Raw genomic sequence first — 26,580 nt, forward strand, 5'->3', positions numbered from 1 at the left:
GTTTGAAAAACAAGACTTCATGCTGCTAGGTTTTAAGATTTAAGATGTTAAAAATCTTATATTTGGGAATTTAATTTCAACCCTGTTGAAAATAAGAGTTGTAAACCAATTTTATTCTCTATTATTTATTTTGAGACAGGAATATGAAATCATTAGTACCATTCAACTAAGTAGGGTAGAAAATTGGATTTTTTGCTGAAAGAATGGAATAAAGATACTTTCATCAAATTCTTTGTACTAATTCCATGTAAGTAATATTGTTCCAAACATACGATTTTTTGACATATGTGTATCATTTAGGTAGGAACATGTATTTCTCAATTCTTTTTGGAAAAACCATACAACTTATTTTTTCAGCTTTTCCTCCTCATTTACCCCATGACCTCATCATTTCACTACCCTTCATGATTATAGACTTCTCTTCTCCAACTGCTTAACATTGTCTTACTCCAAAAGCAGGGCAAATACTTTTGGGTACTACCAGAACCTACATAGTCTATACCCGTTCCCTAGACCAGGTGGTAGGGTTTCTGATGCTATATAAGCATGTCTTGGTACCTGGCAACTGAGGAAAAGGTTTTCTGACACTGAAACTCTCAAACATTTTCTCTTAGACTTAAAAAAATAAAATAAAATAAAAAAATAAAAGACTGTGTCATTGTTATTGCAGCCTGTAATTCTTAGGTGAAGTATGTTTTTGTGGAATTGCCTGGGAATCTGATCTCTGTTCATCAGTTATAACTTCTTTGGTAAAATATGTTTTAAGATCTGAATAGCCAAATTTCCAGATGAACTTTTAAAATATTTTCTCTGAAGATGAATTATGTTTGTGTTCAGATTTTTATCAAAAATACTGTGGTGCTAGGGTTGAAGGTGAAGATTTATGAATCATAGATCTCATACCATATCTTGTGTGTTTTGGGGTATTTGGTTTAATTTGGGATTTTTAATTCTTTCTTCTTTCCTGTGTAATTGTCTGGAACTAAGATGATGGGACTTAAGTTTTTTTTCATTTCTGGAATTTATACAGATTTCTCTTCTTACCCCTAATTTCCCATCCCTTCCCCCCCACTTCTTTTCCTCTCTCCCTTTTCTGCATCCCTATACCCCAGCCTGATTTGTTTTCATTCCGTAGATGTCCCAGGACTGTCCATTTATATTTGGTCTTACTTTCTACTTTTACTACTTCTGGGATATTTTTTTTTCTTTTTACTGAAAAAAATCTTTTATTTTTTTCTTAAATGTAGGTCTTTATTTTCCTTTCTATTTATTGGGCTCCTGGGATATGTGGACTGACATACTTTTGGAATATACATAGCCATGATCTCTTCAAATATTGTCTCTGCCACACATTTTCTTTTTATTCCTGTGCATTCCTCTTAAATGTATATTAGAATATCTCATTGTTTTCTCTGCCTTTTCTGTACTTTGTTACTTTCTCATTCTGCTTTCAGCATAGTTTATTTTGATATTTTAGTTCAGTAAAGCTCTTCAGATGTATCTAATTTTCTGTTCATCTCATTGGTTGACTTCTTTAGGTACTCTGTTTTTCCACTATAGAATTTTTGGTTGTTTCTTTTTGAAGTCTGCTTAGGTGTTTGTTTGTTTTTAAGATTTTATTTATTTGAGAGAGAGCGTAAGAGAGAGCGTGAGCAGGGGAGGGAGGGAAGAAACAGAGGGAGAAGCAGACTCCTTGCTGGGCAGGGAGCTGGATGTGGGACTCGATCCCAGTACCTGGGGATCATGGCCTAAGCTGAAGGCAGATACTTAACCAACTGAGCCACCCAGGCATCTCTTTTCTACTCTTTTTAAAAAAACTCCTTGAACAGGAGCACCTGGGTGGTTTGGTTGGACCGCTGCCTTTGGCTTGGGTCATGGTCCTGAGGTCCTGGGATCAGGTCCTGCGTTGGGCTCCTTGCTTGGCAGGGAGCCTGCTTCCCTCTCTGCGTCTGCCTGCCCCTTGGCCTGCTTGTGCGCTTGTGCTCTCGCGCTCTTGCTTTCTCTCTGATGAATAAGTAGATAAATAAAATCTTTGAAAAAAACAATCTCCTGGAACATAAGCCTAATTTGTTCAACATCACTGATAGACAATTCCAATATCTGGAGTCCTCAGAATCCCTGAGAATGGGGCTTTTTTGGTGCTTATTTTCATCCCCTGTTGGGTCTTACAGAGTGGTCTCATCTGCTTTGATTATATGTTGGGCTTTGTAGTTAAGAAATTATTTATAGAGCTAATTTGAAGCCTTGGACGTTATTACTTTCCTCCAGGGAGGATTTTCCTGTGTTTACCTGTGTCAGCTACCTTGGGAGTACTAGCAATTAGAATTCCCTTCAGGTTGGGAACTTGAGATTTTCTGGGCCAGGGAAATGACTTAGAGCCCGTGCTGCAGGCTGCACAAGGACTGGTTCACTGCTGAGTCACATGATTGCTCTTCAGGTGTGGCCCTTTACACCGCCCCCTTTTCTAAGGCTTTCTTTCACATAATTTTTTTTCTTTCACATAATTTAAGTGTTCTGTGTGGGGCTGAAGGGCATTCCGCTCTTACATTCCTACCAGTAATAAGCCAGTACCCCCAGAAGGAATGCTGGTATCTCAGCTTGCTCTTATCCACAGGGTAAAGCATTGATGATTGACTTTAGAAATAGTTACTTCATGGACCTTCCTCCTTTTTCTTCCTTTTAATCTCATGGCCTTGGTTAGTTCCGCACTTGATTCCAGAGGTGTTTTTTTTGTTTGTTTGTTGTTTTTTGGCCAATGTTTCTCTTATTTAATGTTTGCTAATAGTATTCTTGATTGTTGGTAGGAACTGCTGAAAACTCATGTAAATATCTCCTCCCATTAAGACCCTTGCTATTTAAAGCTGTGAATCTCAACCTTGTCTCCAGTAAGAATTACTGAGGAATTAAAAAAAAAAATTATGTCTGAGCCCCATTCTCAGGGATTCTGATTTAATTGGACTATGATAAGGATGAGTCTAAAAGTAGAACTCTGGTGTGGGACCTGGGTATTGGTATGTTTTACAAATGTCCAGATGACTTCTAATATTCATCCAAGATTAAGAGCCATTGATTTGAAGATTGTTAAGCCTTTATGGACCATATCAAAGTTCTCTGAAAAACATTTGTATACTATCTTTCTTTGCTTTGAGTGAACATCCGGAATAGGTGTTGCAAGCAGAGATTAAAAAGAAAACAAAAGCTCTCCACGGGTATAGTTGACCCTTGAGCAACATGGGTTTGAACTTCATGGTTCCACCTACACACAGATATTTTTCTGATAAGTACAGTACTATATATGTATTTTCTCTTCCTTGTGATTTTCTTAATGACATTTTCTTTTCTCTTTATTGTAAGACTACAATATATAACACATATACAAAATATGTGTTGATCAGCTTTTATTATAGATAAGGCTTCTGGTCAACAGTAGGCTATTCGTAGTTAAGTTTTAGGTCGACTTAACTATAGTTAAGTTATATGCAGGTGTTTGTGCGGTGGAGGGGCGGGGGGGGTGCAGGGTAGGTCACCACCCCTAACCCCTGTATTGTTCAAGGATCATCTGTACTGAAGGTATAATATGCCCAATCCAATCAAGATAGTAACCTAAGTTTTTTGCAATGTTACTTTCCTAGCCTATGGTTAAGAGCATTGGTACTGGAACTGCATGGGTTGTCTTGCTTATTTCTCTAGTCATTTGATTTAGGGTAGGTTATTTTATCATTTCATATCTAAAATGGAGAAAATAAAATGATGAACTCATACATGCTAAGCACTGAGAATGGTGCCTGGAACTTAGTAAAGCATTATGAAAATTGTTAGCTGTGGTGGTGATATTCATTTGTGATTATTGATTATTGTGAATATTGACTATAATTTTAACTGGTCCTCTATTAGACATTTGTATTTGTTTTTCAGTTTTTCAGTACTATAAAGTGATGCTATGACAAGCAACCATTTACATAAATTTTTTCAATTGCTAGAATTAGTTTATTGATCTTACTTGAAAAATTTAGGGTGGTAGTAAGTGTTAAAAGGAGTTTCTTAGAACCATGCCTCATGAGAGTTATTTTGTTAGGTTGGTATGGTTAATCCAAGGTTGAGCTCTAAATGGGGACAACTAATTGATCCTTAGAAATATACCACAGCAGTGTCTTTATGTAAAAAAATCTCCCTTACTTTATCTAACAGTTTTTTAAAAATTACTAGCCTATGGGGCACCTGGGTGGCTCAGTGGGTTAAAGCCTCTGCCTTCAGCTCAGGTCATGATCTCAGGGCCTTGGGATCTCGCCCTTCATCGCCCTGCATCGCCCTGCATCGGGCTCTCTGCTCAGCGGGCAGCCCGTTTCCTCCTCTCTCTGCCTGTCTCTCTGCCTACTTGGGATCTCTGTCTCTCAAATAAATAAATTCTTTAAAAAAAAATTACTAGCCTATATTAACATTTAAGTGCTAAATATGGTTCCAAATGTTTTGCGCGTAACATTGCACTGTTATTTACAAACCTATGAGATGTTTACAAATCAGGAAATTGAAACATAGAGAAGTTAAATAATTTACTCTAAGTTATACATCTGATACAAGGTCAGTCAGGATGGAAGGTAATTTGATTTCACATTTTATGGTCCAAAATCCTAAGTATGATTTTCTTACTTGGCTTACAGCAACTTTACTTTGATCTACCTATACAGATTCTTTCTTAAAAGCCCATTCATAAAAAAGTTACATTAATCTTTCAGGTTTAAAATTGCTTTTCAGGTTTAAAATTCTGTTCCCAGTTACAAATACCTAGTTAGTTTCTTCGAAACCTTAGTTAGATTTTCTTTTAAGGATAAATTTGCCTTTGTTGCCTTCTCTTTCTGAAGCAAACATCTTAGTTTGTCTAATGGAGCCCATATCTCTGATTCTAACTTGCTGAAGTAGCTTTATAAACAATTGTGCATGTGTATAAAATACTGAGGGGTGGAGGGGTTGACTTTACAGTTGCAAGGATTTTCTCAGCTAATTTCACATAATTCTTCTCAGTTTGAAGGTTGGAGTGATTTCAATGGTTTTCTTTCCAAAGGCTTGACTTTTATAATAATGTTACATTTTAAAACACATTATAAACAAATAGGCATTTATATATGTATTCTGAAATTTAGAGTTATGATCATATGAAGTGGAGGAGCTAATATTATAAATTTATAAATACAATTTGATAAATTATTCTTTGTTTAGTTGGCTTTTGATTGTGAGTTATAACTGATTAAACCTGTTTACTGACAATACTGACTTACATAAAAATCTTAAAAAAATTTTTTTTAAAATTAAGAGTATTCAATAAAAGAGATAACTTTAACATTTCATAACAGGATGATTAAACCTTGTTTAGGTTATTCATTCTACCAGTGAACATTTTATAGATGATAATGTTAATGTAAATAAACATGGTTAAGATAATTTTCTGTGTTAGTAATCTAACAGTACAGAGAAGAATTTGAAAGAAATACAGATCAGTTATGAATCAAAAACTGAGTGAATAAATCTGCTTAATGAAATTCAGGTTAAAAGATTTTAAGCCTAATTTTAGCATTTATGTTTTTTATTCAGTTTTGCCAGTAGTGGCATGGGTGATTGTCCATGTTTAAAGTTGTTTTGATTTGCACGTTGTTTTTGAGAAAAAGTATAAGAAAATTAAGAAATGATACAAATATGCAGATCTAGAGACCTTTAAACTACATAAAAATGCCTTTCTTTGATGTGATAGAATAATTTACAGGCAATATTTTAATATTAGCCATTAGCATCATTTACAAGTGTCATGTTTATGGAAGAGGCCTCAAAACGGCATCACCTTATCTAGGATCAAGGGGCAAATTCCTGAAATAAACTGGGACAATTGCATTTTCTTACTCAGGAATTACTTTAGCTAATTTTATCAGTTAATTCAGCAAATGTCTATTGAAGGCCTATTATATGATAGACATTGTTTTAATTGCTAGAGATACAGTAGTGGAAAAGACAGATAAAATTCTTGTCCTCCTGAAACAGATTAAATTGTGGCTTAACATAGAGATGGTGGTGTTCAAGAGGAAGGTCCATAAATAAGTACTGTTAAGATCTTTACAGAACTCCCCTGGTTCTGTCATTCTGATGATTTCTTTCTTTAGTTCTGTGAACTTAACCCAGTATCCTTCCAATCTTTCCAATAAAGCGGACTGCTTCCCTCTTATTTATAATTTCTTAAATTTGTTTTAAACCAAAAGAGCTTAACTAAAGTATAATTGGACTGTCATTTTACGAGGGACTCTGTTTAGGTCAGATGTCTACCCCAAGACTGGGTAGACAGCTTGCTGATGAACATGTAGGATTTGTATACAAATGGTAGCATTTTAACAATTTCAGTCTTAAGAATATGGAAATGAGCATTTTACAGCAGAAGTTTGTTTTGTTTTGTTCACTGCAGATGAAACAATGTCCCTGCAGCATATACGTATCATACATTTTGTGTTTTGTTAGGATTTTCAAATTGGATTCTATAGTATCTCATGTTTTTATTAAGAACTTGTAGGAATTTTCTGAAAGTTAGAATCTAATACTTACCTTTAATACTCTATCTGAAGTTCAGTGCTTTACTCTTAAAAGATGAAAAAGACAAAATATTCCAGTCTCAGAAGATATGAAAACTATTACTTTTCAGAGTAAGTGGTTTTGTGTTTTGAACCAATGCTTTCAAGATTTTGACCTTCAACATTTTTATATTTCTCTCTCTCTCTCTCTTTTTTAACAATTTTATTTATTTGAGAGAGAGAGCAGAAATGAGGGGCAGGGACAAGGGAGAGGGAAAAGCAGACTTCCTGCTGAGCAAGGAGCCCAACATGAGGTTCCTTCCCAGGACCTGAGATCATGACCTGAGCCAAAAATGGATGCTTAATTGACTGAGTCATCCATGAGCCCCTCTCATAGCTCACTTATTAAATCAGAAGTGGCTTGAAGGCAGTCACCATGTCACCACATTCTGTACCATCTTACACAGAGATGATGTTCAATAAATGTTGGCATATTTTGAATATAACAAAAATTGACCATACATAGTTTTATTACAGGCTTGGTTTAAATGCATTCATTACTAAAAGATTTTGAAGTATTGGGGCACCTGGGTGACTCAGTGGTTTAAAGCCTCTGCCTTCAGCTCAGGTCAGGATCCCAGGGTCCTGGGATGGAGCCCCGCATCAGGCTCTCTGCTCAGCCGGGAGCCTGCTTCCTCCTCTCTCTCTCTCTCTCTGCTTGCCTCTCTGCCTACTTGTGATCTCTGTCAAACAAATAAATAAAATCTTAAAAAAAAAAAAAAAGAATATAGAAACCAGCACTTACTTGCTTCTCATAGAAACTATGCAGGCTTTACAGGTCAGCCATCTGGGCTAACGGTGAACATTTTTCTGCCTCTGTCCCTCATCAGTTAGACTAAAGCTATACAGGTTTGACAAAAATATCACAAATGATATGGGTTCATGAAGTCAGTATGTTTTATTTACTCATGATGTTGATTTTGTTCACTTGGTTAAGATGGTTTCTGCCAGTTTCTTCATTGTAAAGCTGTATCTTTCCCTTTGTAGTTAATAAATTTCTTGGGGGATACTTTGAGACTTTGCAAATAACAGTCAAGGACCCTTTATCTTGTTTCCCCCTCCCGCTTTCCCAAGACCTACTGATTTATTATTAAAAATTGATCTTTTTTTTCCTTGGTCCCACCCAGTTTCAGGTTAGTTTCCTTAAATTCACTTCTTTGTTTGAAGGGTCAGGTATGTAAAATGCTAGGAATGTAAAAATGAAGAAATGAGCAAAACCCAAATCCTGTAGTATCACTTAATAGTATGCTTTCATGTCAGAGGGGCCTGATTTCAGATCCTCATTTTCAGTCTTGGAATTGTGTGAAATTGTGCAGTTTGCTTAACTTGACTGAGCCAAACATTAATCTCACAGAATTATTAATGAGAAATAAATATGAAATTCTAGAAAAGGCAGAACTAATCTGTAGTAATAGTGCATCATTAGATGCCTGGGGCCAAGGGTGGGAAGTTGAGTTCAAAGGGGGCTGAGGAAGATTTTTCAGATGAAGGAAGTTCCTAAATCTTAATTATTTTTCCAAAACTCATCATACTGTACATTTGAAATTAGCACATTTTATTGTATACAAATCATATGTCACTGAAATTAATTTAAAAACCAAAGTTCTTTTTGAACGTAGTTTTCCATTTAATGATGCAAGATATGATTACTTGGAATCCATAAAAGTCTTTGGTTTTTGAAATCATCTAGCTCTCACCTGGTTCAGAGGGGCCTTGTGACACCTTAGGTATTCACAGGGTGATCAAAGAGTTCATTCAAGTCTGTAGTCTTTATATTTTAGTATGTCTTAGGTCTAAGACTCTTAAGTCATGCTTTCTTAAGTGGATTCCAAACCCCTCTAACCTTTGGTATGCTTAGAATCCAGAGTCTTTAGTCTTCTTATAACTTTTTAAATGAATTATCTGGGAGGGGTTTGGGTTAATCATCCACGAGGTTGAATTAACTAAAATCAACTTCTGGAGACACTTTGAGTACAGAGTTTTGTCTTTCCTTTGCAACTCCAGAACTTGCTGGACCCTGATGAGCCTGTCGGAAGTTCTTACTTGGTAATTTGTAGTTTTTAAGATTCATTTTGTCAGTGTACCCATGTACATATATACATATGAGCCTTACATTCAATTTATTCTTAGACTGCTTAAAAACTTTGGTAGAGAAATAATTTTTATATGTGTATTTTATATTTTTTTAAAGATTTATTTATCTTTTAGAGAGTGCGTGTGCGTGAGTTGGGGGAAGGGACAGAGAAAGAGGGAGAAGAAGAGAGAGAATCTCAAGCAGACTCCCCAGAGTGTAGAGTCTGACACAGAGCTCAATCTCAAGACCCTGAGATAACAACAAGAGCTGAAATCATGAGTCTGACGCTTAACCAGCTGAGCCACCCAGGCACCCCTTACATGTGTATTTTAAAATCTTGTTCCTTTCTGTGTAATTTAAGAGTCATAGTCTATAGAAAGTAGATCAGTGTTTTATAATTCTGGCTTATTTTGATATTAGGCAAAGGAAGAGATGCAGTTGGGATTTGTAGTGTAATTGGCAGCAGCATGTCAGAGGCCTTTAATTTTGTTTTTCTCTGAAGTAAATTCAGTTGGTAGCACTCCCCCTGGAAGGATCAAAGGCCAAGAGAATTAAGTACAAACAATGACATATAGTTTTTTATATAGTAATATATATATATATATATATATATATTTATTTATTTATTTATTTTTAAAAGATTTTATTCATTTATTTGACAGAGAGAGATTACAAGTAGGCAGAGAGGCAGGCAGAGAGAGAGAGGAGGAAGCAGGCTCCCCACTGAGCAGAGAGCCCGATGCGGGACTCGATCCCAGGACCCTGAGATCATGACCTGAGCCGAAGGCAGCGGCTTAACCCACTGAGCCACCCAGGCGCCCCTATATAGTAATATATTTAAATAGAAATTCTGAATTTATAGGGAAGCTACTAAATGATAGACTGTAAAGGCAAGGGCAGAGCTTTTGACTCTTGTAGCTGATGCTTAATACAACTTTGTTAGTGATACCAAGATGACTTTGAACTGTGCTGGATAAATTACAGTTATGTGTTGTTTTTACATCTGAAGTAAATAATCAGTATTGGATTTTTACCTCAAATTTAAGTTCTTTTTTTTTTTTTAAGATTTTATTTATTTGACAGAGAGAGACACACAGCGAGAGAGGGAACAGAAGCAGGGGGAGTAGAGAAGCAGGAGTAGAGAAGCAGTAGGCTTCCTGCAGAGCAGGGAGTCTGATGCTGGGCTTGATCCCAGGACGCTGGGATCAGGACCTGAGCTGAAGGCAGACACTTAACGACTGAGCCACCCGGGCGCCCCAAATTTAGGTTCATTTTAAGATACTGTATATTTTATACCTTCTTCCAAATATTATGTTGTTGCTGTTGTTTTAAAGATTTATGTGTTTATTTGACAGACAGAGATCACAAGTAGGCAGAGAGGCAGGCAGAGAGAGAGAGGAGAGCTCAGGACCCTGAGATCATGACCCGAGCCAAAGGCAGAGGTTTAATCCACTGAACCACCCAGGCGTGCCTAGTATGTTGTTTTAAATGTAACTGATGACATTTATTAATCACTATTCTATTCTGTTCTGTTCTGTTACTGTTATATTCTACTAGCTATTTCTGTTGGCTGTACATTTTGACAAATACTTTGGAAGATTTAAATAGCTCCCATAAGATCCAGCTTTCCAACCCCAAACTTAAAAAAAACATAGCAAATGTGTATTTGGGATGTTTATTTGTCTTAATTCTCTAGAACAAAACCAAAGTACACTTTTATTAAACACATAAGATTAATCTCAGATGCTGCAATTTAGGTATCTATAGCTGAAACATAGTTTGGGATGATACATTTTAAGCTTCTGTATCTGTTCAGTAGTGGATATTGTTACCATCCTAAGTTGGAAACTCTCATGGTAATAGATTTTGATTGAGAACTTGTCAGTCAATGTAGCAGCTGTTTTAGATTGCATTTATATTTAAATAGGAGAAAGTGATCTGTTTAGAATTTTAAAAGTTGTTGCCATGGCAAAGTAACTTGCTATTTCATCTTTTATCTCTGTCATTGAAGTGATCTATCTGGCTGCTTATTCCCGTGAGTAGGAAGGATGAACTGTTCTGTTAGAAAGCTTTCATTGGGACAATGCTGAATACTTCCTAATGAAATGTGAGTCAGAAAGACTAAAGCTTAATAAAACCATTGGCTTTGGTTAGATATAATTAAAATGGATTCTTCTCAGTTAAAAACAGGTAAGGTAAGATAAAGCTGGACATTTTTAAAGAAGAAAGATATAGAAGAAAAATATTTTTAAAAATACAATATTACTTTTGACTAATTCTGTAAAACATATCCAAATTGTATGTAAAGAAAGGGTTTACTTTTAAGTATTATTCCAGACCATGAGAAAGTACAGATTGATCTTTTCTTTATAAAATTGTATATCCATGTTTTTAAAAGAAAGTAACATATCCCAGGATCTCTTGTTCCCTATAGCCCTTCACTTTCCACTTGTTCTTTTGAAAACCATGGCATTAGAATCTGGTTGGTATAAGTGATTTTTGAAGACTAACTGAATATTTTGTTTTACATTACCTTATTTGTAGGAAGAATGCTAGTTCAACTCTTGCCAGATTAATAATTACCTATTTAATGGACATTAACCTCCTTTTTGCTTATGCATTTTTTTGTCATCAGACAGTGTAGAAATGTTGGAGAGAATCTTCTTACTCCATTGTGTGTATCTCAAAAAGTCACGTTCTTTTATTTGGGAGAGAGGCCTTTATTGGCAAATGACTATTTCTATATTAAATATTCAATATTTCTATATTAAATACATATAGAAATATTTTTATATATATTACTGTCAGTTTATGTGATTTTGGTTCTTAATGTACACACCGAGTTATTTTCAGTGTCTCAGTGTATTGTAAGGCTAACAACCATGTCTTTGATTAATTTGATATATTTTGTATCATATAGGCTTGGCAGCTTTAAGACACATTACATATTTGTAATGTCATATCCTGAGATGATGAAGCTATTATGGTAATATTTACTGAGACAGATTATGATTCTTTGGTCATTTGAGCATGTGAAAGACCTTCTAATAAAATACTAGAAATTATGTATTTAAATGAGGATGCCACTTAAATTTAACCTTTCAAATAGGAAAGTCTTTTAATCTGAAGCACAAAAGAAAGCAAGACAGTGTCACCAATTTATTGGAGTCTTGTTTCTCTGTTCTTGCAGCTATTTGGTAATGTTTTTAAGGCTAAGTACTTGAGGGAATGAATGTAATAGCTGAAGGCAACACCTGTTGTTTTTGCTTTTGAGACACGCAGAAATATTGAGATGGACATCATGGAAATTTAAAAGTAAAATGGAAAGTTCAGAACATTGTTTACTGTGCTGTTCAGACAAGTGTAAAATTTAATAAAAATCTTGGAGAACTAAGTATTTTTAAATTTTCGGAGTATTTTAAGAATTTATCAACTATATGTATCTTGACTGTTTTTAGTAAATAAATAACATTGGGCATGGTCAAAGGTGGCACAAATTCATGTATAGCTATACTAGATGTTTTATTCTAAAAGGTAGGAATATATAATATTAAAAGGCGTTTTCTATCCTTTTTTTTTCTGACCTGTTTTTAAGGTGTAGAATATCAATTTTAAAGTCCTTGAGAAGTGTTTTTTTTTTTTTTTTTTAAGATTTTGTTTATTTGACAGAGAGCAAGAGAGAGCACAATCAGAGGGAGCAGCAGAGGGAGAGGGAGAAGCAGGCTCCCCACTGAGCAGGGAGCCTGATGCAGGGCTGGATTCCAGGACTCTAAGATCATGACCTGAGCTGAAGGCAGATGCTTAACCAACTGAGCCACCCAGACACCCCTGAGAAATGTTTTTTTTTCTTGTACCCTATATTCATACGGCCAAGGGGTCAGATTTAATATTTAAATAATAGCATCTAAATCGTCAGATGATATTATAGTTGAATGTTTAATAAATCTCTGGTTGTATAATTTGGCGTGTTACAGAAGATCTGAACATTGAAGATATCTGATTCACCATAATTACATTCTTCATTGAACAATAACACATGCATAATAATAAAGGTGGAATTATTTGTGATTGAGAATATAATATACTGATGATGGTAAAATGGGTATTGAACTATATCTTTGTTCCTTTTGATAGTGTTACCTAAAAGTTGAAATCTTTCAATTGAAAAACACTGATTCCTGGCTTGATTGATTGGTTTGTTTTACTGTGAATTTTTATCTTTATTAGTTCCTGTATTTTATTTTTTATTATGAAATATATTTATAACATAAAAGTTTACAGTTTTAACCATTTTTAAGTGTATACTTCAGTGACATTAAATATATTCACAACTCCTATTGCTGCAACTTTTTCATCATCCCTAATTGAAACTCCACATCCATTATGCAATAACTCCCCATTTCCCTCTCTCTCCAATCCCTGGTAACCACTGTTCTAGTTTTATCTCTGTGAACTTGACATTTCAAGTATTTTATTTAAATGGAATCATGCAGTACTTGCCTTTTTATGCTTAACTTCCCTTAATATAATATTTTCAAGGTTCATACTTCTGTATCAGAATTTCATTGCTTTTTAAGGCTAAGTAATACTCTGCTAGATGTGTATATGACATTTTGTTTATCCATTAATCAGTGGACACTTGAATTGCTTCTACCTTTTGGGTATCATAAATACTGCTGCCAAGAACATGGTGTGCAAATATATCTGTTGGATTCCCTGCTTTCACTTCTTTTGGGTATATACCCATAAGTGCCATTGCTGGATCATATTGTAATTCTGTGTGTAAGTTTTGAAAAATAACCATACCATTTTTCCACACATCATTTTACATCCCACTAGCAGTGCACAAGAGTTGTCGTTTCTACATCCTGCTACTAATACCTGCTGTTTTCTAGTTTTTTGTTTTGTGTTTTGTTTTGTTTGGTAGTAGCCATCCTAGTGTGTGTGAAGTGTATCCTTGTTTTTACTTCGACTTAGGATTATCCCTCTCTTCACTGGATTTATTATGTTTTCCTTAGAAAATTTTGATCAGTGTAAAAGATTACACTGCATAAGCTGTTGCTTTAAGGGCAAAGAGTTATTTCATAGTACGAGAATGGCTAAATATGTTCATTTACTTATTTATTCACAAATATGTGTCATATGCCTACTTCATGCCTGGCACTGTACTGAGCAGGGAGAATGCAGTGATGAATAAGAAAATCACAGCGTCTAACCTATTCAATGAGAGGCAGACAATAAACTAATGAACACAAAAGTAAAACATAATAACTCTTGTGGAATTAATTTATAAAACACTGTGACTTCAAAGATGATGTATATAATATTCAGGGAAAATGGTTAACATATTAAAGCATATGTATTACAGCATTTTATGTTGTATATATTTCAGTTACAACCTCATATTAAAAAAATGAAAAGCATTGTTAGATAATACAAAAAGTGCTAACAGTGGTTTTAGGATGATGAACCGCTGCTTCTTTTTCCCCCCCCCCCCCTAAATTTCCTGAAATTTCTACAGTGTGCACATACTGTTACTTTAGAAATTACAAATAATTACATATACAATAAAGGAAAGGAATTTAGGGATGCTGTTTAATTCTGCTTTCTCTTATGTTGCTCAGTATTAACATTTTGTTTACCTTGAACTCATGCCAAGTAAATCGAGAGTTTATTGTGATTAAAGAAGAATGTTAATTTTAGCTAGGAAGATAGTTTTTAATTTTGGTCAGTTTCTATCCAGCAGTATCTGAATATTATGGCATACATAAGGTGTATTACTTAAAAAAGTGAATCTTTATTAAGGGGAACTTGCCAGTGTAATCAAGAAGAAAAGAAATAGTGGAAAATTCATTATAGTTCTTTGTGGCTAAAAGAGTATCTACTGGTAATATTTAAGATCATAAAATATCACTAAATTTTTAATAACCTTGTTATTCTAAATTGATGTCCATTCTGATTTGAGGAGTACCCCTTAGCATAGCAGGTACAATATATTACGTAGTAATAAAATGTTTTAGAAAGGGGCTCCGGGGAGGAAGCTGTGTGTTGCCATGGCAGAGGAGCAGAGATAGAAGGAAGCTATGGCAGAATTGGAGCTTCAGATGCCTTTGAAGGAAGAAAGAAGAGAGCCCTTCAGCCCTGACCCTTGCGCTCTCACTCCCTTTTATCCTGGACTCTGGTGTTCTGACTGTTGAAGACCACCAGGGCTAGAAAACTCTTCAGTGAACCCTTCCTCTCACCTTTTCCTGACTAGTACAAAAATGCCCCTTCTAAAGAAGTAAATTTCAGCTGAGTAATAGCCACTTACTAGACACCTGATATTCACCAGGTCTTACAGAGCAGGCGGTGTCTCTAACCCTGTAAAGGTAGATATTGTAGAAGAGAAATTTGGGGCCTAGCAGTGTGACTCAGTTTTTCCAGAGTCACAAATTAGTATCGTATATTTCAGGTTTAGAAAAACAGTAACTAAAAAACTAGATAAAATGTCCAATAAGGCCTACAAATGGATATCTTCATAGATTTCTGATGTCTGATTCAAAATTCCTAGCTACATCTTTTAGCTGCCTAGTTTACATGATATCTAGCTTTGAACTCATTTTGTCATCTCAGCTCTCTAGGAAGAAATTTTTCTCAAAAGGGATTGTCTTCTGTTGTCTTTTCCATTCTCTATCCCACCTTGAAATTAGAGTAAGTAGAGGTAAGGTGATTAATTAGGATTTGAAAAGGAAGGAAAATGAGAGATTTAAGATATACTCAGCTTAATCCTATTTTCTTATGGGATTTTTTTCAAAACTGCATTTGCATTGTGTTTAAAAGAAGTAAATTAGGCAACTTCTTACAGATAACAGTGTAATCCAATACAATAAACTATTAAGTATCCTGTTAACATTTGCAAGAAATTACAAGATGCATAAATCCCCCTCAATTCCCTAGATGTTGATATCCATTTATTGTTTTTTTTCCTTAATCACTGATATTCATTAATTACTAGTTAAATATATTTTAGCCTTTTTTTTTTTTTTTGTATGGAGATGCTTATTGAATGACTATTGACAAAAAGGGATAGAGGCTCCTGTGTCTTAGTTTTGTCCATTAATTAATACCATAGATTGGCATTCTGGTTTATAAATCGTCCTTTTTAGTGTGTTTTAGTTCCTCACAGTTATTTATGAATCTGTATAATGCCAGTTCTTGGCTAATTTTAAGCCACTATGTTTAGATCCAGTGTTCTTTAGGTAAAGGTGATGGAAGTTGTTAATTTAAAGCTATTCTATAGTGTGGTTTCTGGAATTTGTGGTTAAATAGTTTTTGGAAGTATATACTTTTTTTTTAAAAGATTTTATTTATTTATTTGGCAGAGAGAGAGAGATCACAAGTAGGCAGAGAGGCAGGCAGAGAGAGAGGGGGAAACAGCCTCGCTGCTGAGTGGAGAACTGGATGCAGGGCTCAATCCCAGCACCCTGTGATCATGACCTGAGCCCAAGACAGAGGCTTAACCCCCTGAGTCACTCAGGCGCCCCATATACCTTTTTTTTAAAAGATTTTATTTATTTGAGAGAGAAAGGATGAGCTAGGGGAGGGTCAGAGGGAGAAGCAGACTCCCTGCTGAGCAGGGAGCCCAATGACGACTGGATCCCAGGACTCCAGGATCATGACCTCAGCGGAAGGCAGTCACCCAATCAACTGAGCAACCCAGGCAGCCTATATATCTTAACAGAATAATACCATTTCCAACATAGTGCACATCACAATTGATTTTTTAAAAGTGTGATAAAATTTCCCCCACCAAAAATCCTACATTGTTTATTTGACAAAAAAATCAGACATCCTAAGTCTTACTAGTTTAGAGAGATTTTATTGTTTAAAAAAAAAGTGTTTTAAAAGACCAGAGCATCTAAATCTTTTTTTACAATATTTTACTGCAGACTTGTCCTTACTTCTACTTTAATTTATACTACTATACTAATTTTTTTTAACATCCTTCACCACACATGACACATTGTTTTTTCTTGTGATAACTTTTAATCTACTCTTTCAGTAACTTTCAGATATAAAATACAGTATTACTATACCCACATGCTGTACATTACATATCCAGGGCTTATTTATTTTATAACTACGAGTTTTTACCTTTAGACTACCTATTTGCTTACCCCCTACCTAATAATTTTGATCTCCAGCAACTATACAAAGGAAATCAACCGTTTCTGTTAACTAGAAGTAGGAATTGGCAGCTGGTTTTTAGAACACAACACAAATTATTTTCCTTTTATAAAATCCTTTTAAGTTTATGGACTTTCTATGTTTATTGTATGTTAAGGTGTTCATTATGTTTGTAATACATTGATGAGCTTGGCTTTATTTCTTCAAAAATTGAAAAAGCCTCCGAGATTTTCAGAATAGTCCTAATTTCATATAGTTAAGGATTATTTTGTCTGATGCATTTGATAAATATTGTTTTACTTCTAAAGTTATTAAACATGATTGATTAGATATGTGAATTAAGGTTTGTATCTTGCAGTGAGTTTTTAAAATAACTTTTAATATAAATATTTATATGTGTAAATCCACAAAGTAAAAACCCTTTCCTGGCCCCTGTGTGTTAGTTACCTTGGCTACATACTTTGTCAACTTCAGGGTTGAATCAGTTCCACTAGATTGGTATCTTACTGCTAAACAATTGTTCTATCCTGAGTGCCATATTACCCAGCCAGACTTTTGATTCTCTTGCCTGTGGTAGATACGATAAAGAGCAATTAAGGTGGCAAATGAAATGAAAGTTGGTATCAGCTGACTTTAAAGATTGTTCCGGATTATCCAGATGTGCCCAGTGTAAGCACAAAGATCCTTAAATGTGGAAGAGGGAAGCAGGAGTGTCAATGTCAGAATGATGCCATGTGAGAAAGAGTTAACTGGTGTTGCTGCCCTGAAGGTGAAAGGGGCATGAGCCAGAAAATGAGGGTTCTAGAAAAGTAGAAAAGGCAAGGAAGCAGATTCTCCCCCAGAGACTCTGAGAAGAAAGGCAGTCCTATTGACCCCTTGAGTTTTGCCTAGTGAGATCCATTTGGGACTTATCTCCAGAATTGTAAGATAACAAATTTGTGTTGTTTTGAGCCACTAAATTTATGGTGTTTTGTTATGGCATCCATAGAAATAATACACTACCTAACTCCCATTACCTTTGCTTTTTATTAGTCACTCTAATGACCCTAATGGTCCTGGGAGGGCTTTTTCCCCTGCTGACTTCAAAGCTACAGCCCTTAGGCTCTCCTTTATCAGGGTTGGCTTTGACAGGATGCTTAGTCACAGATAAAAAATGCATTGTAGCTAAATTTTAACACAGATTTTTTAAAAGGTTTTATAACCTGGGTGATTGTTGGGCTAGTGGAACAGATTGAGCTTCTAGGAAGGGTTCTCAAAACTGTACTACAAAAGTAGATAGAGTAAGTATACTACGAAAGTAGAGTAAGTTGCTACTCCCTTTGCTTTGCTCTGGAAGCCCCTGCATCTGGAGGCCGCTACCACAGCTCTGTGCTCCAGCTGGTTTTGCCTTGGCCATGACCTAAATCGTAGTATGATCCACTTTTCCATTAACTATCTGACCCTACCTTTACCTTTCTGACCGAATCTCCTATTACTTTATCCCCATTCACTTTGGTCTAGGAACATCGTCTTGCTATTTCTAGACTATATCCTGCTTTTGCTACAGGGCATTTGCTTTTGCTGTTCTTTCCACCTGGCACCCTTACCTCTGAGACCTGCATGATTGATTTCCTCACCTTTGGCTTTTCCATTAAATAACACTATTGCAGTAAGACCTTCCCTGCCTATGCTGTTTAAAACTACAGTTCTAACCCATCTCAGTGCATCTAATCCTCATAGCTTTATTTTTCTCCTTACTGTTTATCACCTTTTAATATGCTATGTAGTCTACTCATTTGGTTTTCTAAAAAATTATGTTTCATTCCACTAGAGTAATTATTTTTGTTGATACATCTCTGGTATCTGTAACAGTGCCAAAATATTATGGGTTCCCAATAAGTATTTCTTGAAGAAGTAAATACACATATCTGAAAGTGCTTTTGGTTTTTTAAGAATTGGAAACACTGTATAACCCATTATATATTTTTCAGTCTCTTGAGATTTTTTTTTATTCTAAGTAAGACTTTCTTTGAATGTGGCTTTATTAATCATGATTATTGTGAAATATAAGTACCCTACCAGATTGTTCTGGTAATTCAGAGGAATTACTTTTAGTTTTATTTCTTCTACTATATTTACTGCCATGTGCATGTGTCACACACATCTAAATCTTTAACAGATTAAGGTCACTCACTTTTCAGTCTTTCCTCACAGCTCTTCACTAGTACTGTATAAATTCTAGTGTTTGTCTGTGGTAGAATAAGAAACTTTTTACTGACATGATTTACCCCAAAATAATATGGTAGAGCATTTGAACACATTTCAAAAGATATCCTTATTTTTGATTTTGTAGGGAGATCATTATTATTAGATATATATATTTTTAAATAAATGTTTGCTTGCCCTGGAGGAAAAAATAGACAATGCTGATGCTCATTTCTAAGTAGACATATGAAGTGAACTCACTGTTCATTCAGAGTGGTTATCCGAATTACAGATTTTTTTTAACAGAACCTCTCATTTCTGTTACTTGTCTTTGTATGTTCTTTAATATTTCACAGGTTAGCAGTGAATGGTAGTAAATGTTGAATCAGTCTCACAACTTCTTAGCAACTGAAGAAAAGTTTTTTTTATTATAAAGTTAGAAGATAATGGCCAGAATTAGAAGGTTTTGCTTATCTGTATTTTAATTTTTCAATTATATTATACCCTATTATGGATAACTGTGTAGGTTGTACTTTCTCCTTAGCTCTATATTAAAATTCTCTCAATTCTTTGCCTTTTATATGTTTTCTAGTAGGAGGAACAAGTTTACCAAAACTTTTGTTTTGGTAAAAGTTGCTTGCCCTGTAAGTGAGCTTGATCTGTAAAAACCAGAGGAATTAATAATAAGGAACAGGTTTATTTCAGATATCCCTAAACCATCCTCGTAGATCAAATAATTTTAAGCACTGAACATGAAAAGCTATTATTTTCTAAACTAGTCAGATCACCAACTATTCTTCCCTTGTTTCCATCAGTTTTCCAGGCTAGATAATATCAGTGGTTAACAGAAGTGGCTGATGGTAGATACATGGTCAAGAAAGCTTGCATGTGATTTGACTGTATCAAGGCTCCTGTGAGGGATCGTGGTGGATCTCAGGCATTACTCATACAATAAATATTTAAAATTAAAAGACCTGCTTCACATTACTTGCAGTCCATACTCTGACCATGCCCTCCTTACTTTATTTTCCCAGATATCCTCAAACAGAATTCTGAGAATTCATAGTACAGCTATTATTATTTTTTAGGAACAGGTGTTGTTGACACTTAACTTTCAAGTGTACCTTTTGGCACCTATACATATTCTTTTCTCTTCTCTTCTCTTTTGAGACTGTGTAGGTCATTCTTATTCCCTGGAATACTTCCATGCTACTCAGAACACTCTTCTACTTAAGTCTTTAGATTGTGCTTAAGAGCATATGCACATCTCTGCTGCATAGTAACAACTTATTTGGTCCATGTATAAGAGAAGTTACCCTTAAAAAAAAAAAAAAGAGGGATGTTACCCTTAATCAAGCACACACAGCTTCTTCCTTTAAATTTAGAGCGTTGTTCCTCCGGGTTTGTTAATTTCCACTGTCTCCGTTTTTGCTTTTTGAGTCTGGCCACTGGGTTGCCGTTCTCCCCCTCCCCCTTTACAATTCAGATTTCCAGGATGAGAGACTCACTTCTGCTGATCCAAATTAGAGTTGCTGGTATCTCTCACTTCTGCTTCATTTGCAGTGGAGAGGAAGGTCTGGGTGAAGATCGAAGTCTGTCTGTCCTTTTGAGGTCACATCAAGAAGATGGAAAGTAAGATTTAAAAACGACAACAAAAAAATAGTCTCCTATTTCTTCCAGTGACAAGATTAGAAGCAAAGGTGATGAGGATGGTGGCAGGGTTGGTAAGAGATGTCACTGTGACTGTTCACGACTTTTTCCTGCCTTACCTACACCTGTGGGAAGAGGGAACTGCACGTCACAGTATGACATTGCAGAGCACAAATGCCAACGTAACAGGTCTCAACAGTATTTAGACTCTGCTCCCCTCTCTGTATTGTATTTCCTCTGTAGTATCTCCATTGCCTAAACCTCTGGGGGTGTTTATTACTTCTAGTAAGAGCCTCCCTGTCTTATGGTTTTGTTTTGTTTCCATTCCCAAAGTCTTTTTAAGAAATACAATTCATTTTGCTACTCCTTTGATTTTTTCCATCTCTTTTTGCTTTTATCTCTGAATTTGTTTTCTTCTATCTCTTCACCTCCGTTAACCTAGATATGCATTCTTTATTTTTCATTTTGTTCTTTAAGTCACTTAATAGATGGATCCCAATTCTCTTGGGGTGAGGGATTCAGAAGGACATGGGCCCCATTGTCTTAAAGACATTTGAAGTTTAATTTATATTACAAATATATTTTACCTTTTGTTCACACTAAGAACTGTAAGGAAGTAGTAGAATATTACATACCTCTATTTTCCACATTTTTCAAGATTCTGGGTCTTAGTATATAGTGTGTCTAGCTTTGCTATTGAAGCTGTATTCATGTCAGATTAAAAAAAATAAGGAAGCTCTGTGTATATGCATGTCAGGTAAAAACCATGGTGATAGTTTTTTTTAATTGGGTGAACAACTTATTTTGAAAAGAGTTTGTGTGTGGAGTAAAACCTGCTTAAGGGTAAATTCCTAGCATGCCATTTCCTCTGACAACAAACGTTTCCAAGGCTTTATTTTCTCATCTGCAAAATGGAAATGGTAAGACGTCTCATGGAGCTGTTTTATACATTAAATGAGAAAATATTTAAGAATGGCCAGCATAGTTTGGCCCTTTGATACCCATATTACTGTATTGTAGACCAGGAAAAATAATTTTCCCTCTATCCATGGATGTTCTCAGTTGAGTCCCCTCTAATAAAAGACAGATTAACAAGAGAAAAACAATCTTTATTTACATGTATGCCTCATGTATATATAAGAGATACCTAGGGAAAAAGGAGTAACTTCCTGAAATGGTTTAGACTTAGTTACCATCTTTTTCTTTTTTAAGATTTTATTTATTTATTTATTTGACAGATCGCAAGTAGTCAGAGAGGCAGGGGCTGAGCAGAAAGCCCAATGCAGGGACTCAATCCCAGGACCCTGCGATCTTGACGTGAGCGGAAGACAGAGGCTTTAACCCATTGAGGCACCCAGGCGCCCCCTTAATTACCATCTTAATAGGGGAAGGGACATGGAGGCATTTTAGGGAAGAATAAAGGGTTTTTAGCAAAGGTAAGTGGGTCCTTACAGAATAGATGTGAGATACAGTAACTTGTGACCAAGTTTGTTAGGGTGTGGTGTTGGCTTCTAGTCTCCTCCCTGTGATAGGAGTCAGTGCTCTGGTGGATGAAACTGGGGAGGGAATTTGTGACAGTGGAGTTGCTTTTCGAGGATCTGTCTTTAGGCAGATAAAACGTCTCCCTGCATTTGCCATTTCACAAGTTCTTACAGGTCAAAATCATCAATAACCAAGACAGCATACATTAGGTGGCATGTCCTGAGGTTTTGGTCCTATTTTGTGGTATCATCTTCTGCTAATCTTTTGTATCAAGAGGATAAAGTACATCCAAACACCCTAAGAAGGAAGATACATTTTAGTAACCAAAATTATTAAATATTCCTCGAGCTCAAGGAGATCAGATTGCAGTTATCTGGAAAACCATTCCTTTTGAGTAACTAATACTCTGAAAGTCAGTTGGAGCTTGGTAATACTTTAATTTTCTGTTGCTTTACATGTATTGGCTTTCATTTAAAAAGCTTTTGATTCCTCTGTGATAAAAAATCTTGTTGGTAATCTGTTTAGCCATACTTAGCAGTCTAAAACCTCACAAGGGTATGGGGAGGTGGTGCCCCTAAATCTACACGTTTGTCTGATACTTTAGATCAAAATTGTTTTCTCTTTGCAAAAACACAGCAGTATTTTTGTCTCCTGTTTTCATGTCTGTGAGTACACATTCTGTTTTAAAGTTTTGTTGTCTTGGGGCACCTGGGTGGCTCAGTTGGTTAAGTGTCTGCATTTGGCTCAGGTCGTGATCTTGGGGTCCTGAGGTGTAGAGCCTTGCAACCGGCTCCTGCTCAGCAGGGAGTCTGCATCTCCCTCTCCCTTTGTCTCTCTCCCTGATTGTGCTCTCTCCACCCCCCCAAATAAATGAAATCTATAAAGTTTTATTGTCATTATTTCTAGATAATTTAAAAGCTGATAATATACTATACAACCATATTGATACTTACAGTTTATAAATGTAGTGTTTTAAGAAGTATATTAAAGAGGGACCTTAGCCCCATTTCTATATGAATTCTATTATGTATAAATTATCATTGCACACTTACATAAATTAACATTTGCCAGATTACACCAAGAAGGAAAACTTAATATGATCGTTTCATAATCATATAATCTGTTCAATATGATTGCATTCTCTCTTGATGCAATTTGATAAACTGGTGTTTGTATAGATACAAACTAATGTTCCACAGAACATGCAGTTTTATACAGTTTGCTTTTCACTGCTTTTCAGTGGGTGTATTTATGTGGTGTGTAGATAAATTGGATGGGGTGCTTGTTTTCTCTTCATTATGGACAGCAAAATTGTTTTGTTTCAGTTTACTAGGTCTCGTAGTGAAAACAGTTGACTATTTTATGTCGGCCAAGTCTAGAATACAAAATATTTGTGATAAGAGCTGTAATGTGAGATTGAAATTTTTTTAAAAAAGATTTTTATTTATTTATTTGACAGAGATCACAAGTAGGCAGAGAGGCAGGCAGAGAGAGAGAGAGAGAAAGAGAGAGAGAGGGAGAGGAGGAAGCAGACTCCCCACTGAGCAGAGAACCCGATGCGGGGCTTGATCATGACCCGAGCAGAAGGCAGAGGCTTAACCCACTGAGCCACCCAGGTGCCCCGAGATTAAAACTTTTAACATAAAGATGCCCTCCCCTGCTTTTGGAAGATTCATTTTCTTTAAAAAAAAAAAAAAATAGTGGTGGTTTCAAAAGGAGAATATGAGAATGGCCTGTAATCTTTGGGAGATGTGAGACTTTGTAGGGGGGATTGCAGTGGTTGAACCTAATGCTGGATAAGTTGAAGCTAATGCTTTAGGCTCTGTCTTTTATTCCAAAATGGAAGCTGTATTGTTTCTTGAAGAATTAGTAGACAAAAAAATGCATGCTTTATTGCTTAACATTCTGATTTGCAATATCTTGTTCATGGACCCTCAAAAAACAAAAAGTACATATTTGTGTTAAATAATGAAGTTTTCTGGGGTTCTGTTAACTGAATAAAGGTAGAATAGGAACGTGAATATTTCAGATTTCTAGTTCTTTTCCATTGACAAAACTTTTTTGGTAACATTAGTTATGCTAAGAATAAAGAATAAAGTTGGTTATTGTTTGTTTAAAATATTTTTAACATAAAGGTACTATATATGTTAAAAATTAAAAATTCTCAGGGGCACCTGGGTGGCTCAGTTAGTTTAAACATCCCACTCTTGATTTGGGCTCAGGTCATGCATGCATTGGGCTCTGTGCTTAGTGGGGAGTCTGGGATTTTCTCTCCCTCTCCATTTGCCTCCTCCCCTGCCCCCCATTCACACGTTTGCATTCTCTCTCTCTCTCAAATAAATCTTTAAAAGAAATTATAAAGTTTTAACTTAGGAAGTTTTTCTCCCTTACCTAGTTCTCATCTTATTATTATGCTTTGAGATGAAAGAGTCCAAACCTCTATGGTTATTTAACTGTTGGATTTCTTTTTTCTCAGTTGGGAAATTAAAACAAACATTTACAGTTGGTTTTGTAATTGACCTGTTTGTTTTCAGAAGTATATATTTAAATGTAAAAATTTAAATTTACCCTAAGCATTAACAGCTCTGCGTAAAACTAGCTACTAGCAGTGCATGTATGATGACCTTTGTGTTTGAGAGCTCTGATGAGTATTAATCTGTTTTCCAGGATATGATCCACAGTCATTTTCACAGTCTGATACTTGAAGACTCTTAAAAACACCACTATTATATTTTTCTTTCTCTGTTAGCAGCTCTTGGCAATACAGAGATGTGATGAAGAGTTAGATAGAACGGATTAGATTTGGTCACTTGGGACTGAGCTGTTAGAAACTGTAGGTTTGTCTAAAGAGAGAAATGAAATGAAAGGTGTTCTCCACCCCATTCCCCGCCCCGTCTTCCTTGATCTTACTACTTTATTTGGAAATTTCAGATTTGTAGCCTAGTTTTTTGTTTACTATATTCCTTTAATATGTACTAGAACAATTATATCACATCATTAATTGTGCTAGGTAAATTCTGGGGGTGAGTTGCTATACAAGATACATGATAGACTTTCTGCTTCATTGGAGCTTATATTGTATTCAGGGATAGTAAAAAAATAACAAGATAATTTCATAGAGCGGTAAGTAATATGAAGGGAACAATAGAGGATAGAGTGATAAAGAGTGATTGGGGGAGTTATGTTAGATTCAGTGCTCACGGAAGGTCTTGCTGAAATGGTGATAATTATGATGATGAGATAGTACCAGTGGTGTCTGGTTTCTTAAAATGGTAAGCTAAATTATTCAGATCAGCTTTTTCACTGAGAGTAAATATACTGGATAAAATATATTTTTAAATGCTTTAAAAATACTGAAGCTCTGAAAAAAATAGCCACTTTTTACATAACAGCCTGTAACCAGATAGGAATATTTGAATGCTGAGCAGAATAGAGAATTAAATGGAAAGATATTTTTAAAAGAAATAACTGGGAAGTATGGCCACCAACTGCCTTTCATACATACTTGTGTTGCAGATACATGTAGCCTAACTTGGTTGACAATGGTGTAATCTGGTAGTGTCTCCCAAAAGCCAATGTAAACTTCTGTAGATGAGTCACATTATCCTACAGTGAGCTCTTACAAATATACCTTTGAGCAGGTGGTCAAAGATTACAAGGCAATTGAACTAATCAGAATCAACAGAAATAAACAGAATCAAAACTGCATACACTTCAGATCCTGAAATTATTAGACACAGATTTAAAATAACTGTGCTGGGGCACCTGGGTGGCCCAGTCAGTTGAGCATCTGACTTGTGATTTTGGCTCAGGTCGTGATCTTACGGGTCATGGGTTCTGCCTCCACCTGGAGTCTGCAGGAAGAGTCTGTCCCTCTACCCCTCCCCCTGCTCTCTCTTTCTCTCTCTGATAAATAAATCTTAAAAATAAAAAACAAAAAAAACTGTGCTTACAGATTGTGACACACATGAAAATATCTGTAAGAAAACCATACAAAGCAACATAGATTTGAAAAGAAACCAGACTTAGAAGTGAAAAACACAGTAAGTGGGTGAGCCTTCTGGTTCAGGCTGTGTTGGGTGGCTTGCATCAGATGAATGCTTCTACTGAAACCAATTACAACAGTTGGGCCATGTATACAGAACAACTAGTTGAAGGCCTTGGAGAGCAAGCAGTGTAAGCTAGATTTGAGGGACTACGTTCCTTTGGACAAGGAAGGCTCATGAGTGATCTCCGTCTTTATTCTGGCTTTTCCCTTGAGGAAATTTTCCACTTCTCAATGAGCTCAGGCAGAAAACAATATTTTCACTGGGTGAAGGGCCCAGAGAATTGGAACTGAGGCCAAATCTCTGAGACAAGAAAGTTGTAGGGAACTGAATATTCCACATATATTATCTGCATGTAAACTCTTCTTCAAGT

The 26,580-nt window shown here is 35.7% G+C and overlaps 1 protein-coding gene across 3 annotated transcripts in view; it reads left to right on the plus strand.

The window, feature by feature from the left end:
- Positions 1-26,580, plus strand: part of HS2ST1 (heparan sulfate 2-O-sulfotransferase 1) — a 175,123-nt gene that overhangs the window by 36,181 nt on the left and 112,362 nt on the right. The gene's annotated exons all lie outside the window — the stretch shown is intronic.

The sequence above is a fragment of the Neovison vison genome, chromosome 2 (genome assembly GCF_020171115.1).
Source record: "Neovison vison isolate M4711 chromosome 2, ASM_NN_V1, whole genome shotgun sequence".
Classification (NCBI taxonomy): Eukaryota; Metazoa; Chordata; class Mammalia; order Carnivora; family Mustelidae; genus Neogale; species Neogale vison.